This window comes from Maylandia zebra, linkage group LG3 (genome assembly GCF_041146795.1).
Source record: "Maylandia zebra isolate NMK-2024a linkage group LG3, Mzebra_GT3a, whole genome shotgun sequence".
Lineage (NCBI taxonomy): Eukaryota > Metazoa > Chordata > Actinopteri > Cichliformes > Cichlidae > Maylandia > Maylandia zebra.
In genome coordinates, this window is record NC_135169.1 from 42,398,330 (window position 1) to 42,414,831 (window position 16,502).

The 16,502-nt window shown below is 41.8% G+C and overlaps 1 protein-coding gene and 1 long non-coding RNA gene across 3 annotated transcripts in view; one reads left to right on the forward strand and one right to left on the reverse strand.

Annotated features, from left to right (window-relative positions):
• Window positions 1-2,614: 2,614 nt before the first annotated feature.
• The window catches only part of LOC143416538 (uncharacterized), a 32,895-nt gene continuing 19,007 nt past the window's right edge, over window positions 2,615-16,502 (reverse strand). The window contains exons 1-3 of one of the 2 annotated variants that reach the window (XR_013096930.1): window positions 4,362-4,448; window positions 3,867-4,157; window positions 2,615-2,974 (exon numbers count right to left, since the gene is read on the reverse strand). The gene's annotated coding sequence lies outside the window, so the exon portion shown is untranslated. Of the gene's footprint in view, window positions 2,975-3,866; window positions 4,158-4,361; window positions 4,449-16,502 lie in introns of those variants that run through there. The other variant, XR_013096931.1, reaches the window with a different exon arrangement.
• Window positions 7,539-9,150, forward strand: LOC143416539 (uncharacterized). Its single transcript, XR_013096932.1, has 3 exons — window positions 7,539-7,610; window positions 7,812-8,100; window positions 8,815-9,150. It is a non-coding gene; the product is annotated as an uncharacterized LOC143416539 (long non-coding RNA).

Consider the following 16,502-nt stretch of genomic DNA (forward strand, 5'->3'; position numbering starts at 1 on the left):
GTTTTCTCCCCGGTTTTCTCGCCGGTTTTCTCTCTGGTCTCTCTGGCTCTCTCTCTGGCTCGCCGGTTTTCTCTCGCGTCTCTCTGGCTCTCTCTCTGGCTCGCCGGTTTTCTCTCGCGTCTCTCTGGCTCTCTCTCTGGCTCGCCGGTTTTCTCTCGCGTCTCTCTGGCTCTCTCTCTGGCTCGCCGGTTTTCTCTCGCGTCTCTCTGGCTCTCTCTCTGGCTCGCCGGTTTTCTCTCGCGTCTCTCTGGCTCTCTCTCTGGCTCGCCGGTTTTCTCTCGCGTCTCTCTGGCTCTCTCTCTGGCTCGCTGGTTTTCTCTCGCCTCTCTCTGGCTCTCTCTCGCTCGCCGGTTTTCTCTCGCCTCTCTCTGGCTCTCTCTCTGGCTCTCTCTCTCGCTCGCCGGTTTTCTCTCGCGTCTCTCTGGCTCTCTCTCTGGCTCGCCGGTTTTCTCTCGCGTCTCTCTGGCTCTCTCTCTGGCTCGCCGGTTTTCTCTCGCGTCTCTCTGGCTCTCGCTCGCTGGGTTTCTCTCGCGTCTCTCTGGCTCTCGCTCGCCGGTTTTCTCTCGCGTCTCTCTGGCTCTCGCTTGCCGGTTTTCTCTCCCGTCTCTCTGGCTCTCGCTCGCCGGTTTTCTCTTGCGTCTCTCTGGCTCTCTCTCGCCGGTTTTCTCTCGCGTCTCTCTGGCTCTCTCTCGCCGGTATTCTCTCACGTCTCTCTGGCTCTCTCTCACCGGTTTTCTCTCGCGTCTCTCTGGCTCTCTCTCGCCGGTTTTCTCTCGCGTCTCTCTCTCTCTCTCTCTCTCTCTCTCTCTCTCCAGAGCGCATGCGGGCCGCATTGATGGTTCACACTAGAGCGCGTTTGCTGTCGCATTTTATTTGTAGTGTGAACAAGCAGACAAAAATCAGATTTTATCAAAAAATCGGAATTGAGCATCAAGACCTGCAGTGTGAACTTAGCCCAATTTGGCTCAGGAAATAGCAAGTCCAAGTCCAATAATCCAACTGATAGATGAAACACTTAAGAAAATAAGGAAGCAACGGAAAGAAGCTCTCATCCAATTAAATGCATGTAGAATAAAAAATGAATATCGACAACAACTTGTATTTTTCTATTACTGTGAGAACTATGCTCATTTCTACATTTGAATGTGATGTAGGCAGGTCTGATGTATGGATGTGTGAATGTGAGGGTGTTCAACATGTGTTTGTATTATACTATAAAAAATTTCAATAAAAATATATGGAAAAAACAACTTGTTAATTTGTTATCATTTTATAAACATTATTAATTATTTTACATTATTTTACATTAATTATTTTACATTTCCGTGTTTTTAATTATCATTTTTCGTAAATCCCATTTTTGGTGTGTGTCTCTCTCAATTTTCCTGCTATTGAGTGAACAACATACTCAGAGCCCTGCTGCCACTACATTAGTGTGACCAAGTGGTCGGCGGGGTTATAAAAGAAATGGTAATAAAATGACAACGCCACCAAGGGGAATTTCACCCGCAGGAAATTCCTATTTAAGGAAAATCGATTAAAGGAATAAGAGAGGCCGCACAGATTCAAGGATGCACACCGACGCAGGTTGGCTCCAATATCAATAATTTTGTTTATAGTGAAAATAGATGAAATATTAGAAAACAAAATGTAGCGTCCCAGGCCAGACTGACAGACTTGCCAGACTTGCCTCTGTTCACTGAAATAAACCAGAGCAATACGTTAAAAGAGTAAAAGGACTCTGAGCGTCAGGCTCGCTACATATCATAAAAACTAAAACTTCAATCTTTAATAGCTTTAATAAAAGAAATCACACATGCACACCAAACTGGAAGGCTTACATCCCACAAATCAAACTACAACTCGTGCTGGTGGCAATAGTTCAGGCCTTGATCACAAGCCAGTCTGGCTCCGCACAGGCTGAGATCGGCAACTGAGGCGGTTTCAAGTTCCCAGCACGACACGCGGGCAGAGGATCGCTCCAGCCCGATCACCGAGGCGTGGGTACAAGCAACAATCCAGAATATAATAAAACCAGGCGCACCAGAAAAAGGTTAGCCCACTTAATAAAAACAATTCCACAAAAATAAAAGATGAGACCAAAAAGACGAGACAAGACAAGAGAGCAGCTCCACCGAGCAGGAGCCCTCAAACCGACTATAGGCAGGCGTCTTGATTCTCCAATTAAGGTTAGGCGATTTGCCACGGAGAGGTGAAGGCAGCAATCAAACCCTAAAACAAAGGATAAATGTAACCTTAGCCTCTTGTAGCTGTGAATGCTAATAAAAGCAGTTCTAACGGCTTACCCCAGGACCGGAGGCGCTTTGGTGGAGATAACGAGCACCTCTCTCTGCAACGCTGGAATTAAACAGAAACGGCCGCGCTACAACAGGGCCGCAAAACTACACTAAACCAACTTATTGGCAGATAATATTAGTTTTGTTATATCACATATCAATATTATTTTATTATCAAATTTGGTTATTTTGGTCATTCAAATCTGGCTTCCCCATCACTCACTCACTGATGGATACAGCTTTTGAAAATCTAAGAGCTCTGTTGAAGGACTCTGTGCAGGTTAAAAATCAATGTGTGGAATAATAACAAAGAAAGGTAACCTTTAATTATTTATTTTAATGAACTCATTATCAAACTTTAAACAACATCAACAATGTTTAATCTGTGAAGGCACTGCTGGATGCTGAAGGCCCCTGCTTCCCAGCTCTGCGTGGAGGCTGTGCGAACACAGGTCACTGATGGTCTTGGTCACTCAGGCCTGTGAATCCAGTTCCTGAAGAACTCCGTCACCATCCTCTGCAGGAATATCGCAGCAAGCTTCTCTCTGTCACCGTAAAGTATCACAGCCAGTCCATCAGTCTCGTCGTAGACGAGGTGGTAACGAAACGACTAACCAACACGCAGGACATACAGCGGAGTGGCAACTTCACCGTGTCCATCCATTTCAGCTTCAAGTCTGTCAGAAGGAAGAACAAATGAGTCAGCTGCAGCAACTACTCGTTAAACGCTGTAACTTATCAGAGCTCTGTTTGATAGCTGCTGATTCACAACAATAACAGTCTTTATGTAACCGAGGACAAGGGATGAGTAAACGGGGCAAAGAAATAATTGATCATTTATTTATTACATGAGTTAAACATACAAATTCCCAGTCGTTTCCAGACAGGACTTACAACACATCCTGCTGATATCCCAGCTGCACATGAGACTTACACGCCAGGTGACACTTGTTACATTTATAAATCTGCACCGGTTATCGGGTTATCCAAGGCTTTTATGTGCGAATGTTTGCTTGTGAGAGCAGCTAGCCGGAGTTCAAAGGAGCTGGCCTCGCAGCCCGTCAAGGAATGCGCTGGAAGGAACCAGGTTTCGTAAGATTTGAGTTTCAAACTTTATATACATTTTGAAACTAAAATCCAGTCTTTACTGGTATTGAGCTGATTCTTTTAAAGATGATTTTTTTTTTAAATTTGGAAAAATCTGTTAACACAATCATTATGAACAAGCTTTGAAAACCAATGTTGAAACTGTGAGTCTACATGCTGTGAGTCAACTGCCTTAAAGATTCAAGATTCAAGATTCAAAGTGTTTATTGTCATGTAGAAGAAATGGCATTTCTCTGTGCAATGAAATTCTTCCTTTGCTGTCCATACACAAATGCCAAGTTAGGTGAAGGAATAAGATAAATAAGGATAAAAATAAGACAAGACATTAAGACAAGTATAGAGTAAGTAAATAAGTAAAAGTAAAGCGCACAGAGATTCACTGCAACGACTAAACATTGAAAGGAACTTAGAGGGGAAAAAACAGCAAAAGTAGAAACAATGAGTCGAAACAAAGTCGCTTACCTTTATTAATAATGCAGATGAAGATAATGATCCTTTTCTTATTTTCTTCTGTTTCAGCTTTTAGAAGCGGGACCAAAGATTGTCTTCTTGGCCTTCTTCCCTGTCAACGTATATATTACGCCAACGGCATAATATTCTAATATGACTACTGGAACGACTTGACCGCAGTCTCAGGCACTAGGCGACTGAGCACAGCACTTCCGCATATGAGCGAGGGGAAACTCCTTGCACGCATTGTTCGATCTTTGCTCTCTCTTCTCCCCTTTTCTCAGGTAGATGTTATTTTAACAACTGAAAATATGAAATAAACACACATGTAAGCCAAGACTCTAAAGAAACAGCGTTGTTGTTGTTGTTCGGTTTTTCATTTCGCCATTTGTTGATTCACTCGAAGAGCAATTAACGTAATATGGGTCAAGTGATCAGTTTGATATCTTCTGTGATACACCGTCATATTTACATTATTTGTACAGTACGAATGATTTGCTTTGGTACCTGGTCAAAATCAAGCTCTCCTCTGTCTGCCCGGCTGCACTTCTTCGCCCTCGCTCACACGCCTAATGCTCAGTCGCCAAGTGCCTGAGCTCGGATCATACCAAAATTAGGGGGAATTAAGGACTGTGCGCTATGTGCTTTGAATATTGTGTGTAGTTTTTGTCTTATACAGTTGTCAGTCGGGCATCTTACACTCCCAAAGACCCCGGGCTTCTGAAAAAACAACCCGGGTTTAAGCCCAGTAATACATCCCCACATTGCACAGTAAGAGGGGTCTGAGAGCTAAGAGGTAAGTAAGAGAGTGTGCAAGACTCGTCTCTCTCTAAGGGGAGAGACACTGACAGGTCTCACATACTCATCCCCTTTCTTACGATGCACAATTGTGCACTAAGTGCGATAACTTACCGACGACTCATATCAGAATATTATGCCGTTTATACGTTGACAAGGAAGAAGGGCAAGAAGACAAACTTTGGCCCCGCTTCTAAAGGCTGAAACAGAAGAAAATAAGAAAAGGATCATTATCTTCAGCATTGTTAATAAAGGTAAGCGACTTAAGTTCATTGTTCCCACTTTTGGCAAACTTGAGCCCTTTTAGCTTTCCCAAGTTCCCTTTAACGTTTATTTGTTTCACTGAGTCAGCTGCCGTGTGCGCTTTTGAAGGTGGGAAGTTTTCTTTGAAGTTTTTTCAGTGTTGTTAGTTCAACAGAGAGAACTGATCATTAGACTGGGACTAGGACAAACGTTACTCCTCGGGCTCTCAGTCTTTAATCACACTTGCGAACTTGTCAAAGGGGTTTGGGTTATTATAAAATCAGGAGCGTTCATTGTTTGGGATGAAGAAAGTTTTTATGTGATCCTTGACTCATCTGTGATTTGTTTTCTTTCTGCAGGGTTTGAAGCCGTAATGGATGGAGACGGTGAAGGAGCCGCTCGGGCACAGCTGTGTGTCCTGCAGCTGCGCTCCTTTCACCTGCATCTCTACTACGACCAGACTGACGGGCTTGTTGCCATGCTGTACAGAGGGACACAGAGGCTTGCTGTCGTATTCTTCAGAAGAGTCCTGACGGCGGTCATCCAGAATGGGGATCGCAAGCATAGCAGTGTGTGACCGAGATCGTCAGAGCCTGAGCTTACATGGAGAAACCAGCCGCCTTACCTCAATATGACATGGGCAGTTGGAGTTTGTATCTTTGTAGGCCTATTTGTATTTTTAATCCCCATAAATAAATGAATATTATAAAAACACACATCAGTTATCTTTCATTTTGTGCATGGATTCAGAGAAAGTGGCTTCAGAGAAAGTGGCTTCTTTCTGAAGCTGTGGGTTTGTAGGCAACCCTGAACACTGAAAACCTGTGGTTACAAACCCACAGGTTGTGCCTACAAACCCACAGGTTTTGACGATAGAGGGGAAAACAAATGCGAAAAAACTCTGCCTGCACACTTGTTTGCTTCTTGCCATTCCCCAAAAAACCTTAGACTTTTGCTTCTTCAGACACACACACACAGACAGAGAGAGAGAGACTGGCTGCCCAGCCCCCTTCAGAAAGAAGCCACTTTCTCTGAAGCTTTGTCCACAATTCGTTAGCTTCATAGCATAATTGCCTAAGTCGTTTGACTAAGTCAATGACTTAGGCACTTATGCTATGAAGCTAACGAATTCACAAATAATTGTTGATCTTTGGTGCTTTGTATTTAATTTTAAAAAACTATACCGTGAACATGGGTTTAATAGTGCTCTGCACTAGAGGGTTAATTATTCTGAGAACTACACATTAACATCCATTAGTTTTTCCCAAATTTATATTAGAAGTAAACTTTCATATTTTTGACGTTTTTTAATCGCCTACTTTTGGCGCAGATGCGCATTAAAGCTGGAAAAGATGACAAAGAACATTTTATTACATTTTATTACATTTTATTAGCCTATTGGCGACTTCTTCAGGTTCTAGAACAAAAATTGGTGCATGGATTAATAAAATGAAAGATAACTGATGTGTGTTTTTATAATATTCATTTATTTATGGGATTAAAAATACAAATAGGCCTACAAAGATACAAACTCCAACTGCCCATGTCATATTGAGGTAAGGCGGCTGGTTTCTCCATGTAAGCTCAGGCTCTGACGATCTCGGTCACACACTGCTATGCTTGCGATCCCCATTCTGGATGACCGCCGTCAGGACTCTTCTGAAGAATACGACAGCAAGCCTCTGTGTCCTTCTGTACAGCATGGCAACCAGCCCGTCAGTCTGGTCGTAGTAGAGATGCAGGTGAAAGGAGCGCAGCTGCAGGACACACAGCTGTGCCCGAGCGGCTCCTTCACCGTCTCCATCCATTACGGCTTCAAACCCTGCAGAAAGAAAACAAATCACAGATGAGTCAAGGATCACATAAAAACTTTCTTCATCCCAAACAATGAACGCTCCTGATTTTATAATAACCCAAACCCCTTTGACAAGTTCACAAGTGTGATTAAAGACTGAGAGCCCGAGGAGTAACGTTTGTCCTAGTCCCAGTCTAATGATCAGTTCTCTCTGTTGAACTAACAACACTGAAAAAACTTCAAAGAAAACTTCCCACCTTCAAAAGCGCACACGGCAGCTGACTCAGTGAAACAAATAAACGTTAAAGGGAACTTGGGAAAGCTAAAAGGGCTCAAGTTTGCCAAAAGTGGGAACAATGAACTTAAGTCGCTTACCTTTATTAACAATGCTGAAGATAATGATCCTTTTCTTATTTTCTTCTGTTTCAGCCTTTAGAAGCGGGGCCAAAGTTTGTCTTCTTGCCCTTCTTCCTTGTCAACGTATAAACGGCATAATATTCTGATATGAGTCGTCGGTAAGTTATCGCACTTAGTGCACAATTGTGCATCGTAAGAAAGGGGATGAGTATGTGAGATCTGTCAGTGTCTCTCCCCTTAGAGAGAGACGAGTCTTGCACACTCTCTTACTTACCTCTTTGCACAGTAAGAGGGGTCTGAGAGCTATGTGGGGATGTATTACTGGGCTTAAACCCGGGTTGTTTTTTCAGAAGCCCGGGGTCTTTGGGAGTGTAAGATGCCCGACTGACAACTGTATAAGACAAAAACTACACACAATATTCAAAGCACATAGCGCACAGTCCTTAATTCCCCCTAATTTTGGTATGATCCGAGCTCAGGCACTTGGCGACTGAGCATTAGGCGTGTGAGCGAAGGCGAAGAAGTGCAGCCGGGCAGACAGAGGAGAGCTTGATTTTGACCAGGTACCAAAGCAAATCATTCGTACTGTACAAATAATGTAAATATGACGGTGTATCACAGAAGATATCAAACTGATCACTTGACCCATATTACGTTAATTGCTCTTCGAGTGAATCAACAAATGGCGAAATGAAAAGCCGAACAACAACAACGCTGTTTCTTTAGAGTCTTGGCTTACATGTGTGTTTATTTCATATTTTCAGTTGTTAAAATAACATCTACCTGAGAAAAGGGGAGAAGAGAGAGCAAAGATCGAACAATGCGTGCAAGGAGTTTCCCCTCGCTCATATGCGGAAGTGCTGTGCTCAGTCGCCTAGTGCCTGAGACTGCGGTCAAGTCGTTCCAGTAGTCATATTAGAATATTATGCCGTTAACGTAATATACGTTGACAGGGAAGAAGGCCAAGAAGACAATCTTTGGTCCCGCTTCTAAAAGCTGAAACAGAAGAAAATAAGAAAAGGATCATTATCTTCATCTGCATTATTAATAAAGGTAAGCGACTTTGTTTCGACTCATTGTTTCTACTTTTGCTGTTTTCCCCTCTAAGTTCCTTTCAATGTTTAGTCGTTGTAGTGAATCTCTGTGCGCTTTACTTTTACTTATTTACTTACTCTTTACTTATCTTAATGTCTTGTCTTATTTTTATCCTTATTGATCTTGTTCCTTCCCCTAACTTGGCATTTGTGTATGGACAGCAAAGGAAGAATTTCATTGCACAGAGAAATGCCATTTCTTCTACATGACAATAAACACTTTGAATCTTGAATCTTGAATCTTTAAGGCAGTTGACTCACAGCATGTAGACTCACAGTTTCAACATTGGTTTTCAAAGCTTGTTCATAATGATTGTGTTAACAGATTTTTCCAAATTTAAAAAAAAAAATCATCTTTAAAAGAATCAGCTCAATACCAGTAAAGACTGGATTTTAGTTTCAAAATGTATATAAAGTTTGAAACTCAAATCTTACGAAACCTGGTTCCTTCCAGCGCATTCCTTGACGGGCTGCGAGGCCAGCTCCTTTGAACTCCGGCTAGCTGCTCTCACACGCAAACATTCGCACATAAAAGCCTTGGATAACCCGATAACCGGTGCAGATTTATAAAGACTGTTATTGTTGTGAATCAGCAGCTATCAAACAGAGCTCTAAGTTACAGCGTTTAACGAGTAGTTGCTGCAGCTGACTCATTTGTTCTTCCTTCTGACAGACTTGAAGCTGAAATGGATGGACACGGTGAAGTTGCCACTCCGCTGTATGTCCTGCGTGTTGGTTAGTCGTTTCGTTACCACCTCGTCTACGACGAGACTGATGGACTGGCTGTGATACTTTATGGTGACAGAGAGAAGCTTGCTGCGATATTCCTGCAGAGGATGGTGACGGAGTTCTTCAGGAACTGGATTCACAGGCCTGAGTGACCAAGACCATCAGTGACCTGTGTTCGCACAGCCTCCACGCAGAGCTGGGAAGCAGGGGCCTTCAGCATCCAGCAGTGCCTTCACAGATTAAACATTGTTGATGTTGTTTAAAGTTCGATAATGAGTTCATTAAAATAAATAATTAAAGGTTACCTTTCTTTGTTATTATTCCACACATTGATTTTTAACCTGCACAGAGTCCTTCAACAGAGCTCTTAGATTTTCAAAAGCTGTATCTATCAGTGAGTGAGTGATGGGGAAGCCAGATTTGAATGACCAAAATAACCAAATTTGATAATAAAATAATATTGATATGTGATAAAACAAAACTAATATTATCTGCCAATAAGTTGGTTTAGTGTAGTTTTGCGGCCCTGTTGTAGCGCGGCCGTTTCTGTTTAATTCCAGCGTTGCAGAGAGAGGTGCTCGTTATCTCCACCAAAGCGCCTCCGGTCCTGGGGTAAGCCGTTAGAACTGCTTTTATTAGCATTCACAGCTACAAGAGGCTAAGGTTACATTTATCCTTTGTTTTAGGGTTTGATTGCTGCCTTCACCTCTCCGTGGCAAATCGCCTAACTTTAATTGGAGAATCAAGACGCCTGCCTATAGTCGGTTTGAGGGCTCCTGCTCGGTGGAGCTGCTCTCTTGTCTTGTCTCGTCTTTTTGGTGTCATCTTTTATTTTTGTGGAATTGTTTTTATTAAGTGGGCTAACCTTTTTCTGGTGCGCCTGGTTTTATTATATTCTGGATTGTTGCTTGTACCCACGCCTCGGTGATCGGGCTGGAGCGATCCTCTGCCCGCGTGTCGTGCTGGGAACTTGAAACCGCCTCAGTTGCCGATCTCAGCCTGTGCGGAGCCAGACTGGCTTGTGATCAAGGCCTGAACTATTGCCACCAGCACGAGTTGTAGTTTGATTTGTGGGATGTAAGCCTTCCAGTTTGGTGTGCATGTGTGATTTCTTTTATTAAAGCTATTAAAGATTGTCTTGTCTCGTCTTTTTGGTGTCATCTTTTATTTTTGTGGAATTGTTTTTATTAAGTGGGCTAACCTTTTTCTGGTGCGCCTGGTTTTATTATATTCTGGATTGTTGCTTGTACCCACGCCTCGGTGATCGGCAGTGGCGTCGTTAGGCCTATTTTAGGGGTCCTGAAGCCTCCCTAAAATATTCTTAAGCCCCCCTAAATAATTTGGTGTTTTGTTTTTTTTTAGTTGTTTTTTTTTTTAACTTATTCGATTTTTTTTAACAGAACTTTCAGACAAATTCAATATAAAGATGCAGGAATATGAGTTTAAAGAAATAATAATATAAACCTGTCGCTATTCACATAAATATGATCATAACTCGGTTGGTCCCTTTACACTGTCAGTGCTTCGTTATCCAATCCGATAATTTTATATTTTTGATAAAGAAAAAACAGACAACAGACTGAATGAATAAAAAAAGGCTTCTTCATTGCACATTTTCCACCAATCACAAGCCTCTCCTTTCACTCTAGACTTTTGACCAATCACCGATCAGGATGAATTGCACTACTGTACTGTGCATCAGGGGCGGAGCGGGGGGGGGTGGCTTACGGGGCTTAAGCCCGGGTTGTTTTGTCAGAAGCCCGGGGTATTTTGGAGTGTAATTTTTTCATAGTTAGATGCCTGGCTGACAACTGTATAAAACAAAAAGTACACACAATATTCGAAGCACATAGTGCACACTGTGGGAATTTACGACTGTGCGTGAATCCCCCCCTGATATTGGTATGATCCAAGCTCAGGCACTAAGCGACTGAGCGAGGGGGCGGGGCAGCTGCTGCCCGTGAGTGCGCTGTTGGAGAGACGGAGCCAGCCATACTAAGGAGAGCTTAAGTTTGACCAGGTACCAAAGCAAATCATTCGTACCGTACAAATAATGTAAATATGACGGTGCATCACGAAAGATTGATATGAAACTGATCACTTGACCAATATTACGTTACTTGCTCTTCAAGTGAATCAACAAATGGCAAAATGAAAAGCCGAACAAATGCTATTTTTTTTAGAGTCTTAGCTTACGTGTGTTTATTTCATATTCTCAGTTCTTACCCTCCCGACTAAATCGGTTTCAGTTATGTACTGAAACATAAGAATGGACATTAGAGGGTTCTTTCAAAGAAAAAACTCAGGTAAATGTTATTTTATATATTATGCTTTGTATGTTGTTCAGTATATTTCTATGCAAAACAAGAGGGATTTCAGTACACAGCAGGATATTCACATTTGTAACCAGATATTTACATACACTTTAGGGAGAAAACATAAAACATTTTTACTGTACAACATCAATTTAGAGTAAATTTTTGTTTTAGATAAATATTGAAATATATTTTGAATTAGTTAAATTTCAGAATAAAGAGAGACAGAGCTGTTTATTTTTTATCACTTTCATCAAATTTAGGAGTACATGTACACCAAATTTATTGTTAATTAATAAGAAAACTCCAGACGATTCCATTCTGAGCTGAAGAAGCTTCTGATAGGTTAGTAGAGTCCATGTGAGTAAACTGGTGGCACACGTGTGGATGCATATAAGGCAAAACACAGAGCCTGTTTCTTTGACATGGGAAAATCAAGAGATATCAACCAAAACACCAGGAAAAGAACTGTGGAGCTCCATAAGTGTGGCTCAAGTTTGAATACAATTTGGTGCCATTTGCAATTAAGAAATACAGATAGTTTCTCTCTTTACTCTTAAAGTTAACAAATATGTTTTTATATTTATCAATCTAAAAAATAAACATTTAGTCTGATTTGATGTTACAATTAAAAAAGTGTTTTTATCTGAAGAGTAAATATCTGGTTTCAACTGTATATTTGATGATTGTCAGCACAAAGAGGGAGAGAGAGGAGAACGAGGACAGAACAGATGAACAAGAGCAGGTGAGACACACATGTTAGTCAAATGGTTGTTTACCAAAAGTATCACCGTATCACAGGTCCTCATGTATCTCGTACCTAGTGTTTCTTTTTAGGTTTGTTATTTTTCAAATTCTGTATTTATTAAGTTATGCAGGCTTGTTTGCACAACAAGGCTAAATAATTATATAAACTTTTCTCAATCTAAATAGTGGACTTTGGTAGAATTAAAAAAATAAGTGTAGTGCAGGTCTATGATGATTTTTAGTGCTACTATCATCTAGTTCTGATTCTGGTTCTGTCTTGGTTAAGTCCTCAGTAGTCCTGATTTTGAACTGTTGTAGTCCTGTTTTAATTCTGGATCAGTTCTGGGTCTGGTTGAATTGGGGTTTAGTCCTCGTGTCTTGATACAGCCCCGACTTTGTTCTGCCTTGCTGCTTAATTAAAAAACTAGTTTAAGGTGTCCTGCACATGTGATATATATTTTTCCCTATATGAAGTCATTCTTTTTTGAACAGAGCCTATTAATCTTTCAGTCATTTCTACACCCCCCCCCCCCCCCAAAAAAAAAAAAAAAAAAACATCCCACATGCATACTACTCTTTGGGCTAAGCCCCGGGTGTTTCAAATGTCTGGCTCCGCCTCTGCTGTGCATCCCCCCACCTTTTAGAAGTGAGCGGTGTGTCTGTGGCAAGCTTGTGAGGGGTGTGTCTGTGCGCAAGTTTTAGAAGTGAGGGCTGTGTCATCACACAAAATTCGCCGAGCCAAGAAGCAGCAAACTACGCTTCACATTTGATCAATGTCGTCATGAATTCCCTCTGACTTTTGCTGTTTTGCTTCCACCACGATAAAAATCACACTTCCTGCACAGCTCTCTCTCTCTCTGTGTACTTCAAGAACAGTTTCCCGTCTCAAATCTGTTTTCTGCATTATTCATTCGCTTATTACCCACCAGTCTACCGTTGTTTACAGCGCTGTCTTTTTCTTTTTTTCACTTAAATGACCTCGGACAAGAAAGCCTCATTTCTGCTGTTCAATACTGAAGAAATTTAAACTTCTTTAAATTATGAAAAATTGCAGAATATTGCAGAATATTTTTAAGGTTATCTGCTCTAAAAAGCCAGACCAGGAAAATCTCCTTCATGTTTTTCTGTGTTTTATTCTCAGTTACTTTAAAACAAAGGGATCTGCTGTGATGTTCACAATTCTGATGAAGTCAGTACTGATAAATTATCAGAATTATAATATTTCTGACTGTCTGAGGCTAAGTTGAATCGAATCAGGACTTTGAGAACCGGAATCGAATGGATTATAGAAATCAGTGATGATACCCAGCCCTAGTGAGCAGCCTACGCCAGACAGAAGTGGATCTATATCTCAGATCGTTTGTAACGAGCCACGGAAAGCAGCTGTAGCCACTGAAAAGACTAGAAATGAGCGTAATACATTAGATGTCATAGCGCGCGGCTAACATTTACCACAAAGAAAAACGCGTTATTCAGCGTCGTGTAATTTCCGCTAAATCCAGACTCTGTAACTTAACGTAAACACAGAAGACTTTTGACCAATCACCGATCAGGATGAATTGCACTACTGTACTGTGCATCCCCTCGAGTGACACCCCTGGTCTAGAGTGAAAATGAGTGCAAGAAAACTTGTGTATGTGTGTTTTATTTATTGGCTTTTAGAAAAAAAGATCTAATACACACATACCTTCAAGTGTTTGTATTTAAAAAAGTCAGTTTTTTCTAAAAAATTCAGGTTATTCTGAATTTCCCATAGGTGTGAATGTGAGTATGAATGGTTGTCTGTCTCTGTGTGAGCTCAAAAGGCTCGAAAGACTGCCGATCATCATCCAGGGGATACCTCTGATAGGATAAGCTCGAGCCCCACACAACTCTAAAACTGGCTGGGTGGATGGATCTTTTGGGAGAAATGGGATTTCCTGGCAGTGGATGACAGGAAGTTTACATCTTTTTCCATGAAAACAGAAATAAATAGAAATGAAGAGAAATGAGCTACAGCAGTGTTACAAAGGCAGATGTTTAAATCTGGCAATAAATATAAACTCTTCTTAACACAAAGACAAAAAAATGGACAAATTTCATTTTCAATCAGTTCACAAACTCATTTATTGCAGCGCACTTATGTGTAGACATTCATTTCCTTTCCACAGGACGGTAAGAGAACCTTTAAAAAACTTTTCTGTACATCCTCCAAGAGGAGATTTACTAAGTCAACACCGGCTGGAGTCCCCTAACACGGATTCAAGGGGAAAACGGGGGCAGCTAGTTATAAAAACTCGAAGTTAGCACAGCAGCTGCAATCCAAATGTCAACAATACAAAAATAAATAATTGAGATTTTTTTCTGGATGAAAAATGGTGTAAATTGTTAATATTCTGATGTGGGTTAAGAGCAGGTTCTAATCTATGCAGTGCAAATGGAATATTTTACAACACATTTTCTCATCTGTACAAGTACAGCGCCACACTCACACTCAAGTCAACACACAGGTCCATCTTTACCCGACAATTCATCGCAGCACTTTGTTTTCCCGCCTGTTTCACTGTTTTTAGTGGAATGTCAAATATCAAAGGCCTTCTGTCCTGACACAGTTTCAGCACTCATCAAGAGCCCTCTGCACTTTTATGTAAACCATAAAAGAGATCCTGTCTGAACCGTCGTGGTTCACTCTGTGCTAGAGTAGAGAATGAGAGTCACAGCTCTGAGTTATGATCAGAATAAGACATGTTAGCTGAACAAACACAGTATGTTACTGTTAAAAATGCAGCTTTAAAAATAGACTGAAGCCAGCACACCTCTGCTGTCTGTGTTCCTCTGATGTTTTTAATCAGTGGTGTGGCACCTTCATGCTTCAGATTGATGTCTTTGTTTTTCATGATCTCTACTTTCCAAACAGCTGCTGTCACATGTGTTATCACAGAGATCAATACTCCTGCTTTGAGCACAGGGCATCTGGAATGTTATGAATCTATTTTAGTGATTGATAATTAGTGATTGTCCAAAGCCTCAGTCCTCTCCCATTTAAATGTGATGCTCCAACACAGAGCTGCACAGAGCCCCAGTGTGAGCCTGTACATGTGAACATTCATTAAGACTGATCACAACAATCAGGGTTGTTGACAAAAATGCAACCTCGACTGAGATTTCCTTAAACTGTACAAAAAGTCAGGTGAACTTGATTTACTTACTCTTCTTCAGAAAGTGCACAAAGTTAGAGTCAGAGTCTGTACACGGTCTCACACAGAGCTGATACGAGTATAGCTACGACAGATTTAAGCCAAGAAGGCAAAAGGCTACGAGCAAAGCTGCTGACATGCACACACACAGATATTCTGTACAGTGATCAATCGCTTTATACAGCTTCTGTAAGGAAAAGCAACTCAACTAGTCTGAAGAGATTCAATACAGCTTTCCAGGAAGTTTACAACAACAGTTCCACTTTTAGGCAGCTGCTTGGAAAACCTCTTTAAAGCAAAGCAAAGAAACATGAAACGGCCAACGTCATCTTCCAAGGCAAACGGAGGAAGCAGTACCATGTTCGTCCAGCTGGAGATGTCCGAAAGTCTCCCTGTTCCCCAAAGTTGAAGCAGGAACAGTAAGAGTTTGCGTCTCTGCTGCTGAGAGGATCAGTTCAGACGAAAGGCGCTCCAAAACATTTAAGGCACCACTGGACGCTGGGAGTGGGCGGGCGATCGATGCAGTGCAGAGACTTGCGCTGCTCCGCGCTCAGCTGGTTGTATGCGCTGTGGTACTCTCTGTCGAAGGCCTCTGCATGATGACGACACAGATATGAGTTAGGAACGTTTCACATCATCGCTTTTCATCACCTTCAAACTCTTACAGCACACTAGAGGTCACAGCTGACATCACTAGTTAATCTCACTCACCTACGTCGATGTTCTCCCGTCCCAAAGCCACCAGTGACAGAAACAGTATTTCTCTATAGACGCTCCTGTGAGACATTCACACACACGAGGCATCAGACACTTTTCTAATGCACTGCAGCAAAAATCATAACTAAGAGCTTAAAGGAAGACTAAATATGAAACAGTGAGTAGAGGTGAACGAGCAGAACTGACCTCTGCCGTTTGAGCCCTTCTGGACGCCGTTTGATCTCTCGGATCAGCAGGTTGATCGGCCCGTAGACGTCGTTGGTCTGGATGTTGCGAACAATGGTGTTGAGGAGAGTGCGGCTCTCCTGGTGGTCTGTTGGCCCCAGAGTTCCCCTCTTCTCCACTGGGAGCACAAACACCAAAGCATCAGAGAGTCTGCTGAAATATTCTTTTAGCAAAGAGCCTCCACTCTGATCTGTTCTGCTCAGCAGTGACACTTTAACAAAAATACCCCTCAATCTCCTAATACATGCACCGAAGGTATCAATTTCAAAATCCCATATTGTCTCATTGCCAAGTTATTGCATTCACAAGATTTTCGGAAAATTTCACTTCAAGGTCACTGAGGTTCAAACTTGAGATGTTCAGTAGATACACGTATATTTCTACGTCCTTTCGCTCTTTTACGTTCCGTTCACAAAACCATATCTGACTTGTTTTGGGGGGTTTTGAAATCA